The sequence below is a fragment of the Trachemys scripta genome, chromosome 6 (assembly GCF_013100865.1).
Source record: "Trachemys scripta elegans isolate TJP31775 chromosome 6, CAS_Tse_1.0, whole genome shotgun sequence".
Classification (NCBI taxonomy): Eukaryota; Metazoa; Chordata; order Testudines; family Emydidae; genus Trachemys; species Trachemys scripta.
Window position 1 is genome coordinate 52,918,428 of NC_048303.1, and position 16,162 is coordinate 52,934,589.

General features: G+C 37.8%; 1 protein-coding gene and 1 long non-coding RNA gene across 17 annotated transcripts in view; one reads left to right on the forward strand and one right to left on the reverse strand.

Annotated features, from left to right (window-relative positions):
* MEF2C (myocyte enhancer factor 2C) overlaps positions 1-16,162 on the reverse strand; it is a 144,962-nt gene that overhangs the window by 128,425 nt on the left and 375 nt on the right. For 3 of the 11 annotated variants that reach the window (XM_034773266.1, XM_034773279.1, XM_034773265.1), the window contains exon 1: positions 9,113-9,642. The gene's annotated coding sequence lies outside the window, so the exon portion shown is untranslated. Of the gene's footprint in view, positions 1-9,112; positions 9,648-13,776; positions 13,876-16,162 lie in introns of those variants that run through there. The other 8 variants (XM_034773270.1, XM_034773267.1, XM_034773280.1 and 5 more) reach the window with 5 other exon arrangements.
* LOC117878795 overlaps positions 15,697-16,162 on the forward strand; it is a 43,854-nt gene continuing 43,388 nt past the window's right edge. For 4 of the 6 annotated variants that reach the window (XR_004646087.1, XR_004646088.1, XR_004646094.1 and 1 more), the window contains exon 1: positions 15,813-15,986. This is a non-coding gene — a long non-coding RNA (uncharacterized LOC117878795). Of the gene's footprint in view, positions 15,764-15,801; positions 15,987-16,162 lie in introns of those variants that run through there. The other 2 variants (XR_004646092.1, XR_004646089.1) reach the window with 2 other exon arrangements.

Here is a 16,162-nt window from a genome sequence, read left to right on the forward strand (position 1 = left end):
TGCCACAGGACTCTCTGTTGCTTTTTACAGATCCAGACTAACACGGCTACCCCACTGATACATTGAGATGGTATCAGTGATGTTCTTTCCCATAGGTACAGAAGCAGAGCATAAAATCACAGGCATTAAAACCATCATGCTAAAATAATAAATTTACTTCTATCTCTATCTCTCTTATCTATCTTAGGGATTTCTATCACACCCATTCACATGGTATCCTTCCTCTAAATACATTTTTTTAAAGAAGTAAACTTCCACAAAGATATCAGTGAGTAAGCTAGAGTGGAAAATGAACTGTGCTACTGATCACCAAAGAGTGTAATATCTGAGCTCAGTGCTGAAAGAACTGTTGGAAGTAGAAAATGACATCTATGATGGGATATCCAGTACTATATCTGGATGAACAGACAGGACAAAGCTCTCATTTTGCTGCACCAAAACCCTAGTATTCAAAAGCACAAAAATACACCACGATATTCACCAAAGATGTTATCAGAAATTAAAAAGGTTTATTCTTCTGATTCTATACTACACATCATTATTGTTAAAATCAGGATAATAACTCAGGCCCAAATCCTCAGCTGCATTGTTATCTCAGCGGGGCTATGCAGATTTTCACCACCTGAGGATCTAGCCCTACAGTTTCAATATATATATATAACACGAAGCAGATTTGTTGAAATTATACTTTCTTTTTGAAAAATCCCTGAATCCTACTTTCTAATTAATGCATTTTCTTTAAAAATATAATTTCAAATTAGTTCCAATTAATAATACTACCCGTGATCCAACAGCCCCAGGTTACAGAATGTTTAAAATGTTTACTCTTAAGTAATTTAATAATATACTGCTTCATTCTATTTAGTTTTAAATGAGTCTACCACTCTGTAGTACCTCATTAACAGTAAGGGTTATATTTCTGATCTCTGGCATTTATGCATGTATATTTTGGATGAGGCTATACATCTTGTATGCCGCTGCAAGGATGTATTCTCCGGCCCAGTATTCCAACATATAAAATGCGTTGTATAGAAGTTTGGGTATGTGTGCAATTTAACACTTATTTCATGTGTAGTGGAGAGGCAATAAACCTATTTTTTAATCAAACCCATGTGCATAATTTATATCAATTCTTCATCTGCATCTTATACATAAGAACAAGATAAAAGAAGAAAATCAGACCACTGTCTCAGAACAGTCTGTAGGTAATGCAGGATCTCATGAAGAACTGCTTCAAAGATCAGTTCCTCATATCTATGAAAACACTTTTAAATTATTGTGGTTAAAGATACTGTTGAAACTGTTGCCCTATTTATTCTACATGATTATTGACTGTTTATAGCAGGCCAGATCCTGTGGAAATTTTGTTCCGGTAAGGACTGTGGGATAAGGTTTTACATAAGGACTAAAGGCTGTGTCCCACTATCAGACATACGAAACCCGCAAAAAAAAAAAAAACACGCAGAAATTGGGTTTGTTATTGGCTTAAGTGACTTGTGAGTTGCTTATTGGCTAGTTTTTGGCTTGTAGCTTGTTGCTTCTTTTTTTTGATTGGCTCCCGGCAAGTGGGGGCAAGGGGTGATAAGCAGGGGCAAGCACGGTCAAAGGCGGGAGAGAGTCGGGGTGCACAGCGGGCCCACCACAGTCCCAGATTTCGCGCCGGGGGGATCTAGTCACATAGAGTGTTGGGGTTTTTAGGGATTGGCTTGTTTTGGCCTTGTTTGAAATGGGATTAGCTTGATTTTTGGCTTATTGTGAAAGTCGGGGTGCTTATTTACTGTCCCACATGTTGATCCAGATCATGTCACACCCTTAAGATCTTCATGGGGATCCTCCCCACTCCACATATTTCACCCTTACTTGGATGTGACATGCAAAAGATGGACATGGAGCTGTGGCAGGCCTGTGAAGGTGTGAACCAGACACATTGTCTCCCTCTACCCTTTCAGAACATACCCAGGCTTTATTCATTTTTTTTACAGACTCCCCAGCGAAAAGTGCCCTCCTGTGGCTTTTTACTCTAGAGACAATCTGGACCATTTTAATTTTTATGCTGATCTTTGAAATTTCTTAATGTTATTTAGATTAGACTAATACACTATTATTTTACATATAGACAATAGCTTATTACAATTAATTTGTTATTAAGAATAACATAATTTATTACAAATTAAAATCAATAAAGCTTCCTTAGTATTTGCATTTTTCTGTCATTATATAGTAATGTTTCCCATGGACAACACACTGCATTAAGTTTACTCTGTAGATGTCTTTTCCAAGCAATTTCACAATCCTCTGCCATGTACTGTACAGATTTTGCTAACTGGTATTAGCTGACTGTTTAAAAGCAAATACTGCAAATACTATGTAATGGTTCCACAAATGACATATATCCTTTCTATGTTTATAGAAACAACACAAATAGTGTTATCTCTAATTTGATTTGCCTAACTGTACATCTCTGGATCATGGCATTAGAGATACATGATTAACATGGCTGGGTTCCAGAAACAGCATATATTTTAATAATCATGCCTATAGTTAACTTTGCCTTCTAAATCATACAATCAAAGAAATTAGAATCAGAAAAGACCTGTTAGGCTAGAGCTCCAGTTTCACTCAAGCAACTCGAGATGCACCAGGAAACAAGAGGCACGGGCGGGCGGGAGAGGGGGGGGGGAAGGGGGAAGAGGACTTTATGCCACCAAGACAACACCACCCCTGATCCTGGGGGCTGCCTCAGTGCTGCCTCAACTTGAGCCAGCAGATAGACAGTGGCTCCCAAAGAGCTGTTCCACTGGTCAGGATCTCTAGCCCCAGTGCTGGTATGCCCCCCTAGCCAACTTGCTGAGCCCTAGCACAGCTTTAAGTCCCCTGTATGACACTGCAATGGCACAAAGTGCCAAGGATCTAGCCCATTGGGTCATCTAGTCTACCCCCTGCCATTACAGGACTGTTCCCTACAGCAGAGTCAATTCTCGAGTACTTCATCCAATCCAAATAACTCAAGACAATAGGGCTTCTACCATTTCTCTGAGGACATTATTCCACAACCTAATTATGTGTCACTGTAAGGAAATATGTATTGACTCTCAGTTTAGCTTAATTTCAGCCTAATACTCCTAGATATACACTCCCCACACTTGAGCTGCCCTAAAAAATTCCTATCCGTGCAACTCTCTTCTTCGGTCTTTCAAATTTACTTTCTCTTTTCAAGGGAAGAAGCAGTGCAACTAGTTCTTGTGGGAGACTTCCATCCCTTTTTGCAATTTGTTTTCCTGGTTGAAGGATGAACTCTCTCTCATACTTTAAAGTGTTTCCAAGATTCAAACAAGTTTAAAGATCTGGGATACTGTCCGATCACAAGTGGCTTAAATAAATGGCAGATCCCAGTACTGTTGAGCCCTAGTTTAAATTATTCATATGTGAGTGAGGCAGAATACAACCTAAAGACCAGACGCTGCACTTGATCTAAAGCCAAACTCCAATTTATTTCAGTGAGAGCTGCATACATGGATATGACCATAACTATTTAATATATGAAAATATATATTTATATGTAAATATACACCCACACGTGTTATATACGCATTGTGAAAAAGCCATTAACTTTTATCAGGTTTTTTAACTGATAAAATTCAGATTTGTGAAAGTGTAAGGAATCTCACTCTCTTTATATCTATTTGTAACTTACATGGTAAGCCAAAAATTTATGAAATCCAATGTTTTTCCTCAAAGTGTTAGAATAACATGTTATATTTCTGATGTCACAGTTATGCTATTCTCATACCCTACTGAAAATCTTGTGACATTCAAATTTGCAAAACTGCTGCAAATCCTATTTTCTTCTTTCTCCTTATAAAATTACACCTGACAGTTCAAATGGAGTCTAGTAAGTTATACCTCATCACAGTAACTTGCAGGAGCCACAAAAGCCCTGGTGCTATACAACTTTTTTGAAAATCAGACCCCTCCACCTTCAAAAAAAACCCTCTACTGTCACATGGTATTAATCTAATAAAATCATATTTTTGTTCAAGTACTGGTGAGTCATGTTATAACCATAGCAAACTTGTGGAAATCTAATGCTGTATTTCAGTTTTCACCACTATATACTCTATTCATCTATATATAAAAGACTTGATTTTCAAAGGTGCTGGTCACCTGCAGCTTTCATTGAAGTCAGTGTGCTGTGGGTGCTCCAAACCTTTAAAAATTAGATTAATACAGTTCTCTTACTTATTCAAATATAAAATACACTGGAATAATTACAGAATGTGACAAAACTTAACAATTATTTTATGCTGCTTTAGGATTTGAAGTGAGACAGCATGTCTCTCAGCATTCTTTCTCTTTTTTAATTTTATTTGGCTGTGAGGCACTCCAGGATATTTCAAACTCTTCTGCACCTATATTTTCAGGGCCTTAAAAATGGAAATGCTAAACTATCAGCATCTTTTTTAAACCCCATTTGAGCCCTATAATACTTTCAAAAGTTCATATAATGTACATGGGAAGTAAAAGAGACAGAAAATGCTCTCTATCTGAGATACAAAATTTCCAAAATACAGTTACGCAATGTTAAAGAAAAATTGTAAATATGTGCATAGTATCCATTGAGATGAAACATCTCATTTACAGGAATTTCCTGTCTGATTTTAATAACACACAAAATTAAACACATAAATATTAATTTTATGTATTGCATCAGATGTAGGCAATGAAAAAGTATGTATCACATCAGATGCAGGCAATGAAAAAGCAATGTTTACATTTATGGGTGTCTCATTAGTGTTTTATTATGTGAAACACTAGGAGGCATCAGTTGGGTAAAAAAAGGAGTTCTGTTTAAAAAAAGGTAAAACATTACCAGAACTAGTCATCTATGAAAGTTTGATACTTCCAAATGTTAGTATAGCATATATGTCATAACTTTATTCCCTGCAAAAACAGCCAACACTTTATATTATATTGCCAAATTAGATTGTAGTAAAAGAAAAAAGATCCACATTTGATTTGCTAATTAATTTTTAAAACATACTGTGATGTCTACAGATGTAACACAAAGTACAGCTCAATATTATATTTTAAAATATAATGGAATACTACCTGGAACTAAGATAATTTACTTGATGCTTAATGCCACACTTTTGCTAAATTGTAAAATGCAGATGCTTTTTGCATATGTTCCTAGTAGGATAAGTGCTATGAATTTAGTATAGTCTCAGGCAGTTTCAAGAATGATCTAATTGGTGTTGAAGGATGTATCACCTAACCAATATTTTTTTTTTAAAAAAAGCCCCCAAACCCTTACATACTCTAAATGTTAAGTCTATTTTCAACAAGTGTTGAATAAACAGTGATTTTTTGAAAGACATGCAACAATGCTCCATGTGAATCATTTTTATCACGTCATATAAAACCAATCATTTCAAAATTGAATTTTCCCTGCTTTGAATTGCATTTAACAATGACTAAGCAACAGGGTTATAGTATCCTTATTAATAATCAATTGAAATTGACGTGTGCCTTGCCATGCTGCAGCAATCAGCTTTTATCTCTGTCTGATCAAAATGACATGAGAACTGCCTAATCCTTCTTTTGTAAGGCACATAAGACTTTGTTGTCACTGTTGGTTTTGTGAATCGCCTCTATAAGCTGGTCTGATTTCCTAAAGATGACAGATCCCGGTGAACAGCCAAGCTCTACTGTACTGCAGTCAATGCGACTGTGAGATTAAAGTACAGTACTGAAGACACTAGCTTTTAATCACCTGTCCACATGTAACATACTGACCATCAGCTCTCAGAAGATTAGCTTAAATCCTTTCAGAGCAGCCAGGCAATTACTATATTCATAAAATGAAGAAAGCATATTTAAAATATTTCAATTTTTCACTTACAACTTAAATAGTGCATGCTGACCGGAGTTCTTCTGTACATGTTTTATTTTTGAAATAAGGTGCAAAGGTATACTGTTAACCCTTTCATACACTAACCTGATATCATTAATCTTAGTGCTAAAGTTTTCTACCTCTTGAGTTACAAATAAACCTGTTTTTAATTTTAGAGGTTTGTCTCTAAATCATCAAATAGACTAAAATGTAGATGTAGAAAAATGTCTGTTTATATTATACTATGGGATTTAAGATGCCTGAAGTGCATTACACAAATAGATACACAAATTATACTCCAAAATATTGCATCAATTAATACAATAAAACTTTTATTTTATTATAGAGTATCTTATTTATGTTATTTCCACAATCAGTGTACTTAAAACAACACCAAACCATCTTTTCTGAATTTTTGGTAAATTAATGTGTAATTTAGAAGTTTGGTCCAACAGGTGAAAACGTAGTTAAGAATCATAAAACATTCTTTTATGCAATCAATATCAGGGCATGACTTTTTGCTCAACAAGATACAGAAATACTCTTATGGATGCACTGTACTACTTTACTGATCAGCTGAAAAATTAACCTGTTACAAAAAAGAGGAAAAGAAAGAAAAACTTAAAATGGCAAAAAAATATTTAATTTGAAACTTCTACGCAACTGTTAAGTTTCTACGTAGTTATTTAACCATTCCTTCCTATTACAGAGGTACACAAAGAAGCTAAAAACATTTACAATCAAAAACTTTTAAAGATGAACTTCTGGAAAAAGTCTGGAAAGGTTAATTTCTGTTTGTCCACAAGGCACTAAATGTTTTAAACTCACAAGATAAAACTGTTTACATGATCATCTCTCTCTCTCCCTCTCTCTTTTCTGTGGGTAATTTACATACACACAAATAAAAGGACTTTATCAAGCAAAGTTATATATGCACTAAAACAAAAAAAGCTTTAAGAAGAATCTTCAGACTACCATGAAATTGGAAGAAGCTTAAAAAGTAAAAAACGCTTGTCTGATCACTGTAAGGTACTCCTAAATTGGCAATCCAGACGCATCATTTTGAAAGATTTTAATCTCACATATTGTTCATCATTTATTGTTGCATCAACACTGAAAGGCATGTTTAAACTTAAATTGTCTTTTTCTTGGTCAAACAGGCATAAGAGAAAAACTCCGAGAAAATGGGATAGTATGTTACAACTGTATTCTTTTATAAGGAAATTTAATGTGGCACTCTACTCTTTCACATCTTATGCCAACTGCCAGATAGACATCTGATTTAGGATCTTCTGTCTGTGGGCCTGTTCCTGAAAATTATTACTCACATGAGTTGTCTATCCTCATACAGGTAGTTCCACCATCATCAGTGGGACTTATTTAAGGACTACTTGCATGAATGAAGGTTTGCATGATCAGGCCCTAGATTTGTCCTTCAGATGCTGTCCATAAGATAAACAGTAAAAAATGTATGTCCGATTTTTAAAACCAAAGGATGTGTATTGCAGGAATACAGACACTCTGGATTTAGGACCCAAACCTGAAGTTCTTACTCAGTCAAGTCTTTCAGTGTCTTCAACAAGAGTTAATATTTGACCCAATATGAATTACGTATTTCATCAAAATACAGAGAAAATACATATATGATGTCATAGTTCTATATTTATTTAAATAAAATGGCTAAAATAAGAAACACTGTGGGATTTCTGGTTGTTGGTTGGTTTTTGTCTCAGAACAATGTTCTAAGCATCTTCTAACAATAATAATTTAGAAAATGACAAATTTCCAAAGTGGCCAACTGCATGAGTGTTCGAAACTGAAATCAGCCAGTACTACAGAGGTTCAAACTGGTTCACAGGTGGTCATATTTCCATGCTCTGCCAAGCCTCTAGGGATTAGAGTTATTATACTCCATATAAACATCTTTCCTCTGCAACCACAATACCCTGTAAAGTGCCAGTAAAAAGAAAGCTAGTCACATTTTTTTGTCTAACATAATTGGTCTGCTGGCCACCTTTATACCCCTTTTAAAATAAATCTATGAAATGAGAATATAATTTAAGGCAATTGCCATTAAACTTATCATCAGATATGTGGTAGGAAAGTGCATTTTGTGTCTAGGCAATTCTCTATAGACCTCCAGTAAAATATTGGCAAAGTGCCTTTCTCTGCTTAATTCTTACATCCTAATATTAAGGTATATATTAAGATATTTTATTTTAAAAGACAGGTATTTGCTAATCATAACCACCATGTACAACCAATGAGAATAAAAACTTTCTTTAAAAACATATAACCGCAGGGCCCTGAAGTGACAGAAATTATTCAGATATAAAGCTTTGCCCTATGCTATTTACCCTTTTCATGTACTTTTGGAGTAAAAGAATTAGTAATATAGTTTTATTCTTGTTTGGTTTTCCAAGATGACAGAACACCATACTAAATTATCTAGAAAATGTAAGTATTCCAGTTCCATAATCCACCAACAGTTTTCTAAATTCCCCCTTTACACCAAACTTTATCTTAGACCTTAAGTAATTTTAATCAAAAGTAAAAAATAGCCAGTTTTGTAAAGGAGATCTAACCTTACTCACTCTTAATATAAAGATTAGTTCAAGTATTATGCGAATACCAGAACTTTCATTCTAACAGAAGAACACACCATATGCCATAATGCAAGATGCCTCTGCATCTCAAACTTAAGTGTGAAAAAAGGAGATGCAAAAAGGTATACACTTACAGGCATGCTTTATCTAAAACTAAATGCAAGAACTGAAAAGAGCAGTGGCAAATGACGTTTAAGAGTGTTTTGCTCCCCTGCCAGACTGTTTCTTCAGTGAACTGTTTGATAAATCAGGGGGCAAGTACTACAAGGTCATAGCATTTGGTGAAATATTAAAACCAAACAAACTGCACACACTTTATGATATCAAGCACACTAATGATGTGAACTAACTTCATGAAACTTTAAACACTTAAGAGACTGATGGGGATGAGTAATTTGAATAGCTGGTGATTTAACTAAGTTGCTTGACTAAAAAGTTACTTTAAGGCAATTGCTAGTGGATTCATATATTTAAAAAGTATACAACTAACCTCAATCCCAGTACACATACATAGACGGATAACATTCTTAAAAATGCAATAGGATATGTATATGGGGCTCATATACAATCCCCACTCTATTTTATTTCCATTCTGAATTTCATATGTACTTACATTACAAACATTTAGATGAGCAGACTAGTCCTTGAGATATTTTCCTTTCTTAGGAAAAAAAATAAAAAAACAAAAAAACCCTTTACTTCTTCCAGCCTTTTAAGTGTTCACCACCTGGTTCAACATGCAGCCTCCTTGAACCACACACAAGCCTCAAAGTCAATCCAATAGCAGCCAGAAGATGTCTGATGTGTGTGTGTGTATCTGTGTGTGTGTGTGTGTGTGTGTGTGTGTGAGTGCACAGCGTGGAGGAGGAGAAAGTGGCTGTGCTGCTGGCTGGATTAAAAGTAACCGGACTCGTCCTGAAAGCGTCCAGGAAGAAAGTGACAGAAGGCGAATGGGAAAAAGAGAGCAGCTCACAGCCTTTGTAACATCGCGGAGGGGGGAAGGAAGAGGCAAGGAAGGGATTCAAAACTACACGCTTGATGAGGTGTCCTTTTCTGCTTCTCTCCCTTCCTCCCTTCTCTCTGTCTCTCTCTCTACTTCTCTCTCTCTCTCTCTCTCTCTCTCTCTCCCACAATCCCAAACGAATGACTCTCTCCTCCCGAGCTGGAGAAATAATCAGTTTCACTCTTGCAAAAAGGGGGCGGGATCAGATCCCGAAAGCGTTTTAATAAAACAAACATAGAACAGCAGCAGCGGCAGCAGCGCCTTTCCTTGCCCCTCTAGTCTAAACTAGATTGATAAATTACTCCACTACACTACTTTAATTATGTATATGGTATGCAGAATAAATCACCGAACATCAGCACCTCAATCAAGCACTTTTTAAATGATAATTGCATCTTGGGTGAATCAATCTCTCCATTCCTGACATTTTGCTAATTTTAGTTTTGCGGTGGGGGTAATAGCATATGCCACACGCAAACCTAATGACAATCCTTTATTATACAAAATTAAGAAAATACGGCGAGCTGGTGCATCTTCCCCCCCTTCTGGTGAGGTTCAGCAGCAATAGGACACAAGACCACTGCAGGATCTGGGAGAGAGACACTCTGGGCCAGCTCAGAAACAGCCACGGCAAATGCTGCGCACACTGGAATTGCTGCTAATAAAGGGCGCCCAATGTCCTCCAGTGGCAACACTTACACAAAACAATCGCTGCTTGAATGCGAGGAGTTACGGGGGAAAGGGGTTTAAAAATAAATGCTCCTATCCTAATACGCCCGTGATCGTTCCCATATGTGGTCAACAGGAAAATATCTGGGCATCAATACATTCCAATGTCTATGTACAAGAGAGCGGAGACAGGTACCCAATTGAAATAGAGGATGCCGGCAATTATTAAAGGAGAATAAACTGAAAGGGGCGCTGAAACGCAAAGTCTGTGCAAGCGGCAGAGAAGATCCTATCATCATCATCCAAGCAACTGGAGGCTGTCAGGCCAACAACTTTTTAATCAGTTTCGAAACATATCCAAACATATCTATGCAGCAGGCGTGTGTATTTTTAGCCCGCATGACATTTCCTACCCCGTCTCCTTGCACCTTTATTGGCCTCTTTCTTCGGAGCCTTCAGTCTGTAAACCAACCCAACTTCCCAAACGCATTAGACTTCCGTATCCAATTGCTGGTGACTTCACTTACCCTGGGCTGCTTCAGCTGCACAGGAAGCAGGCACGGGGCTAGGAGAGAAACAATCGTGATGCTAACGTTTGAGGGAATGCAAATAAACAGACTCCCTCAGCAAACAGGGTTGCTGGTTAGATAAAGTACTGTTTGCCTCATTGCACAAGTCCAAATCAGACCCTGCTGCATGAGATGGTCTTTCTGCAGACTTTTCCACTGAAATGTAGTATTTCCAACACACTATATAATATGACAGAACCTTCTTAATATGCTCATTTACCTTTACCACCAGAAAGGACTCTTCTGTACACAAATAAAAGTCAAAATTAAGCATATGTAAAACTTTGTGAGTAAAACTACTTTGCAGATTCTTGTTTTAACTTTTATGTAGATAGCCAACTTCTATAATGCTTTGAAAGCAAGAGGATACTTTATAAAGGTATAAGCCATAACAGACCTGAAGGAAATCTGAAGAATATATATAATAACAACAAAGCAGTGAATAAAACAACAGTAAGACTTATTTTGGTTTACTTTATTTTTATTTCAAGGGCCTAACCCTGCAATTTTTTTTGCATGTAAATATCCCATTGGGCCATTGACTGACTTCTAAAATTTCAGTTTAGGTAATTAATAAATGTCTATTTACTTTACTGTATATTCTAAAGCAGGAATGCTCAAAGCATGGCCAGATCTGAATGAAACTGATGGAGTTATAAAATATTGCCCAAGACTGTTCTCAGTTTTGATACTTAGGTGGTGCCTTAACTGACTACAAGTCCCATAACCATCTACTGCATTATGATCCGATTTGATAATAATGGGCGGACAATTCTTACTGGACAGATATCCACGGATCACATCCCGTAAAACACAACAACAACAATAATCATAATTAATAATAAATAAATATAAACATTTATATTGCAGTAGCCTCTAGAGGCCTCAGCCAGGTAGACACCGTACAGACATATAATAAATGACAGTAGTTCGCACACACGTGAGTAGTCTCAGCAGAGGGACCAAAATCTGGGAGAACATGAAGTCTGAACTACCCTTTCAGCCCTAGTGGTCTCACCAGGTTTGGAGTGAGGCACTCTGGTAAAGAAATATGGGAAAGTTTGCACTGATCCTATCCTTGCTGTGCCTATTCTGTAGCTAGTTTCATTTTCCCAGCTATCAATATGGCACCAGTCTTTCCAACAGCAATAACATTAATATTTTCTTAGTTTTTAAAAAAATGGAGCATTATGCTCCAATGGGACATCTAGTTTCCAGGCTCACACCTTTGTGCTGTAGATGAAAATGGCTGTAATCTGTTGCATTTTGCGCAAGCTAAATGCATCTTTCAGGCTTTTGTCTAGTGGCTCAAGTAGACCCTTTAGTTGGCAGGATAAAGCTTGGATGGTACTTCAATTCAACATCAAGAAATCAGATAGCAATTACCACAACAAAGTAATATGTACAGCTGCTTAATATGTCTACTATGCCTTCCACATTTTTAGGCTCTGAGGGCCTAATCTTTAAATAGTTGTGACCTTCATATATTAGAGTATCTGTAAACTGTGCCAGGTTTTTGTCAGAGCACAATTCATCAAAGCAATGTAGAGGACACCTCCATCTTAAAACAGAGTTCAAACATTAAGTGGAAAAACAGACAGATGGACAGATCTACAGTAGAGGGCATGCTTCCTCATCAATTCCAGGATTCAATAAAGCATATATTAGTACACAAATACACAATATCTTTTGAAATATGTGTAGAATCTTTCTACTTGGGAATTGGTCCTGCTTTGAGCAGGGGGTTGGACTAGATGACCTCTTGAGGTCCCTTCCAACCCTGATATTCTATGATTCTATGATTCTATGATACCTGGTAGGGTTAATTTTAGAATCTGGAATAATTTTAAACAACGAAAAATCTTTACTTTGTTATCTGTACCAAGTTTTAAAAACATGCATCATAAATAGCAAATATTTTGGGGGAGAATCCCATTTGGATTTCTTCCAAAATGGTCTAATCTGAGCTATGGTTCCTGTTATAAATTGGTCATTCATAGGCCTGTTGGCAACCTGTACTATGAACAATGTTGCACCTTTTTCCAATGCATCACCTGACATATCTGAATTAAACAATAACGCATAATATGAGGTGGGATCATTAGAAACTCAGATCCCCAAAGCCTTATCAGAATGAGATATAGCAAAGTGTCTCTTTTCCTTAGAGTGTGATTATCTCATGGTTATCTTAGCGAGCAACCCCATAAAGGGTCTTATTAAAGTCCATTTTTAATCTTCTGTACCTGGTGACAAAAATTTTCTTAAAAGAAATTAGGCTACCAATTTACATCATTAAGTGACATTTCAACAGAAGATAACTGAGATTAGGACAAAATGATCCACTTACTTTGCATTCTAACCCTGGGGTGGTTTAGTTTCTATTTTCTGTGCAGAGTTCTGCCCCACCCCACTCCACCCATTGCTCTTAAAACCACCTCTCTATCTTATAACAGCGGTGTACTAAAGCACTTCTTCCTATGTCTGTCTGCTTTTTAACTTGGCCCATGCTGGGTGTAGCTCTTGAAGTGAGCTTTAAAAAATTATTTTAAAGTGAGCTGGGGCGGTTGCCACAGCAACCCACCCTGAGAGGAATCAAGGCTATAGATTAATCTACCCCACAAGATTATTCAGCAGTACTGTATTTGTTCTACAGTCATTCAGAATATTCCTTCAATCCATATGTCTTTATAATTGAACATAATGTATACATTCGAAAAATCTCAAAGATAATAGGAAATGGATTCCAGGAGCAGAATTTAAATATTTTATAAACCATAGGAAAGAACTGGAATGTATATAATTTCTTGTCAAATGAATTAATTATAAAAGATATTCACAAGGCATGGCTGAGACATGAACTTTAAATAAAATGGTATGCCATTACTAAAATGGTGTAATGCACAGCACGCAATGATTACAGAAAGCCTTTGTCAATGGTATATCTGTAAGTACACAATACAGCAGAATTTGAGCCTAAAATTTGAAATTATAAAAACTACTTAATAATATTAAATGCAATAAATATTAAACACTCACCACATACACCCTCTTTATTGTCAAAATCATCCGCCTCCAATGCTTTACTTAATCTGTTCCATAGTAGTTACTTCACAGTTTACAATTCTTATTCGGCACCTTAGATATTTAAAAGCACAAAAGTAGCATATTATTAAAATGTAGGTCTGTGGTAGTGAGGCAAATTCATTTAAAGAGATGTATGAAAGAAACAGCTTCTGAAAAAAACGGAGTCTTTATTGTTCGGAACTTACATCTCACCATCATATCACTTTTAACTATGTATGATCAAATACCTTTATGTATTAAACAGCTGCAGTAAAATCCATCTGAATCCTACTTTGGGGATGCTGAAATATCAATAAAATTGTGAATTGTAATAAAACTATTGATCTGAGAGTGTAATAATCTTCCGAGTAGGTATTATATAAAATATTTATGGTTGTCTTCACTGTTTTTTTAAACAGTTCCTTCACTGCTTAATGAAGAGGTGTACTGTACAGAGGTAACAATTAACATTATTGTGTCAAAAGCTGTAATTTTATGGCAAAGTGTATTAATCAATTTATGTTCTTTTTTAAAGAACTACTGGTTTTTACACACCAACAACCATCTGAGGAAGGTTCCATAAAGGCCTACCTTTTAGATTGCAAAACGGCCTGTAATCAGAACACTTTTCTTCTTGTATTGTTTGTCCGGCCTTCTGTACACTAGTTGCTTGTGAAAATGGTGTCTTCACACAAATCGTAATGTGCCTCCCAGCAAAGTAATCGAGTAAATGGCCAGGTTTATAGCTGTAGACTATTTGAATGATCATTTGGACCATTTCTTATCTGATAGTTTCCTGATAATATCTTGCCTTTCTATTAATACTTTAAAAAAAGTTTCATTTTTATTTGCATATTTGAAATAGTTTGAGAATTACTGCACAAGACAGTGTTTGAGTTTTAGGAGAAGCTTATTATTGTTCATAACTAGGAAGTTAGTATATTCCAGTCTCTTGAGGTCATTCACAAAACACTGGGATATACACAGGATGGGTCCTGCAAAACCCCCTCACAGGCACAGTACGCCTGGTTTCGCCTTGCAGCTACAGTGTGGGTCCCTTTCTTTAAACTCTTCATACTACGAGTGGGTTCGATTCCAAAGAGGGGCAGTAAGGAGAGGGGAAGAAAGGAGGGGATATTTCTGAGCCTCCCGGAACTTGGGACTCTGGCCAGCCTTTACCAAACCATCCACAAGCCCACAGCCAAGGGCTGCTTTTGAGTCCAAACAGCCCAAACCCCAGCAGATGATTTTTATGGCCACTCAATCCACTGACACTGCGCAGATTACAGACCAATCAAAAGTACAGTAAAGCAAAAGCCGCGCGGTACCCGTCGGATTTCCCCTCCTCTCCTCCGGCTTCAGGCTGCTGCCGGTGTAGTGTCAGAAAAAGAACAGCCAACTAGTGTTGGTACTAGTAGCAAAATGTGTCCATAGCGGCTTTTGATACTACACCAGGCATCGGGGTTCAGATCCAAGCTCTCTCCCTCCTCTCGGATTTGTAACTCACAGTTGCAACGAGCCTGTGTGTGTGTGCAGTGTGTGCTTAGGAGAAAGAGAGGGGAGGGGCAAATGCCGTTTGTGTGCACTAGGGCGTACGTCTTGTGTTTGCATTGGGGAAAGGGAAGCGACAGTTGTGTGTGTGCACGGGGGAACGGGGGATGTCATTCATGGACATGGATTGGGAAGAGAGGGACAAATGTGCGTGTGCACTGAAGACAGGGCAGCAAGTGTCATCTGTGAACATGGAAGATAGTGTGTGTGTGTGTGTGTGTGTGCATATACACATATTAGGAGCGAGACGCAGATTTCGGGTGCATGGCCCGGGTGTGTGTGTGTGTGGGGGGGGTAATGTGTTCTGGATGTTGGGAGAGAGTGCTGTTGAGTTGGGTGTGCCCGGGGAAGGCATGATGGAAGCGGGAGGAGTACAAGGAGTGTGACCTACGCGTTTGGAGTGGAAGAAGTGGGTAGTGGGGGGTGGGGGGAGGGTCCTACGCGGTGTGTGCCTTTGAGCTGAGTGAAAGAGCATCATCTGTGTAATGGATAGCTTGTGGAGAGCCGGGGATGTGTGAGTGTGCTCGCGCGCGCAATAGGGGAGCGATGCGGTGTGTGCACCATGTGGGGGACACGCGTGCGTGCGCTGTAGAGGCGAGCCCTGCTTTACGGATGTGTGCTTTAGGAAGGAGGTGAGAATGCCACGTGTGTGCGCGCACTGTAGCAGGGACGGGTGCCGTGTGTGTGCACGCGCACTGGAGGGAGAGTGCTTTGGCTTCGTGTGTGCGCACTGAAATGGGGGGCTGGGGGATTTGTCACTCACAGTGGCGGGGTGGGAGTGGGCTGCAGAATCTGTTTGCTCTGGGAC